We start from the raw sequence: 2,671 nt of genomic DNA on the forward strand, positions 1-2,671 counted from the left end.
GAGTTTTAGTGCCATTTAAATATTTTCAAATTATTCAAACAAAAAATTAGTGAGAGGAGATAACATTACTTCTCCAATGATATATTTGGAATTATTTAATATGGTAAAATTATCCTTTTGTGAACTTGCAAAACTCAAAATTGATTTTTTTAGTAAATCAATTATGTCCATAAAGCAGTAATAGTAGTTTGTGCACAGAACTTATATTAAATTCTGAAAACTAATTTTATTAGACTCTAAATAATATTGACATTAATTTAGACATTTTTATTGTTTGTTTGTTTTAAGTAAAAAAATTGTGCACGTACTTATGTACGAAATTATATTTCAATCCTAATTCCTAAATCTCACACAGGCGCGAGGCAACAACACATCACAGCCCACCTTGTTTTGTTTTCCTAGACTTTCCCTTTGGGGCAATATCTTCCACGAAGGCCCATATCTTTTCGGCCCAACTGATGGCCATCTTCCTCTTCTCATCGTTACAGAACGTGAACAACACAGAGCAACAGCCATGGACGGATGTAGGTCGATCCCTCCCCTCATCTCCATCTCCCTACCCATTAACCCCCAGAACCGGTTCCCCTCTCGTCCCTCGACCCCTCCCCTCCATTAGTGCGCCCTAATTTCCCCCTAATGGCCATTAGAAGCACAAGTAACAGCCGCCATTAATACCCATGAAACCGATGACGCTCCGCTCGATTCTGACCTCCCCTGACCCTATAAGTATCACCCAGAGGAGTACCTAGACATCCTCACACCCCTCCCCTAAAATCCCTCACCAATTCCTTCTCCTCTGTGAGTAACTCCTCGTCGAAGTTGAGATCCGCTGCAGCGACCGGCAAACCTCGCGACGCCTCCGGTGAGTCTCTCGCGACTCCTTTTCTTCCTCTGGATGTTGCACCTCCTTGCGGACCTCACTGACGTCTTAGCTCCTTCAAATACGCAGCCGGAACGCACCATCCGCAAGTACGCTACCTACCGGAGTTCAGTGCAACTCAAGCGACCTCCCATCTCCACCACAGAACAAGGCCGAGGCCGGAACCTTGCCAAGTGGACTTCCCTCGAGTTGCTTTACGTTGTTCATACAGTCGTTGACACCGAAGACTTCTCTTCTCCAACTCCGGCGATACTCCGGCAACATAGCCCCAAACTCCGGTGAGCATCCAGCACCTTTCTGTTTCTAATTTACAAAACGGTATCCTCCAATAGCAGCGCGACATGTGGCAGATTAATTTTATTCCCGTAATTCATTTTAGATTTTTATCCAAACTTCAAAATATTGTATCTCTCAAACCGTATGTCCAATTTTAACAAATAGGACATCCCCGGATTCGTTGGAACATCTAGTTTATTTTGAAATTCTGAAATTTTACCTTTGAGCAAACTAAAATTTAGTTTTGATTTAAATACTAATTTAAGTATTTTTGCTATATCTTTTAATCTATAATTCATATGAAAATGTTTAATATATGAAAATTTGTCTTTGGAACCATACCAATCTGCTAGAACTCATAGATTAATTTTTCCCAACAAGGTTTAGTTGTTGTTTTAGCCCAACACCCTAACTCTGACCTTCGTTGATCATCAATTAACCAACTCATCAAACTAAAATTGTTTCATTGTTAAAAACCATTAGATAGATCCCTAGAAACCTCTCTGGTCATATGCCATCACTATACAAACTTGGACTTAGGAAATATTACATAAATTTTGTAACATAAACCTTATGCCATCAACTCCATCTATCATTTTCATTGGACCCAAGTCAAATATTCCAATCAAATCCATTATAGACTTTGTCATAGAACCTTGCCTCACAACCCTTCAACCATGATCCTAACTTGTATCAATTTGATCCAACCGCAGAATATGATTTATGTCATATTTTCAATCAAGCCAACTTGATCCATCTCAACCCTGCCACGCCATAGTAACTAGCTTAATAATAGTAATAACTAAATAATTGTATTGTTAATTGTATCTTTTATTTGGATGTTGTTTTCCTCGTGTTATAGTACTTTATTTATCGCTAGATATATCGTAACGAGAAGGCGAGACGACAACGAGTAGAATATATCATCTTCAGGAATTCAGGCAAGTTGCAAATTGATCATGCTTTGACCTATGTTTTCATATTATACACAATCCTTTGTATTTTAATGCTATGCATGTTTAAAAAAAAGTTTTACAAAGTATTATTACTAGCTAGAGCCATAGGTTCAAGACTTGCAACCAGGCTTGGCCACGCTTGCATAAAATGGGTGGGATGAAAACCAAAATTGTTTTGAACCTTTAAACTTGCCTCTTTTGGGGTAACGTTTTGTGAAAACTATTGAAAAACAAAAGTATATATTATTTTATCTTCTACTCCCTGGACGGAATGGTATTGACGGGAGCGTCTACAAGTGATTGCGCCCATCGGGGTCTTGCAGTGAATGCGCCCGACTGGGGTCTCGCACATAGGTTTTTGGTGGGGACTGCCATCCAGGGGAATGATATCTTCCAAGTACAGTTTGATGTAGCTTCCATTACAGCCACATGCTACTATGGGCTCTGGCTTAGCTTAGTACTAACGGGAAACCCTTACCTCAGGACCGCCATCGGAGAGGGGCTTTCATTGCCTAAGTTGCGGGCGGCTTGGTCAGGTATAGGGGGCTGTTACGGAAAG

Source organism: Triticum dicoccoides, chromosome 7B, assembly GCF_002162155.2.
Source record: "Triticum dicoccoides isolate Atlit2015 ecotype Zavitan chromosome 7B, WEW_v2.0, whole genome shotgun sequence".
Taxonomy (NCBI): Eukaryota; Viridiplantae; Streptophyta; class Magnoliopsida; order Poales; family Poaceae; genus Triticum; species Triticum dicoccoides.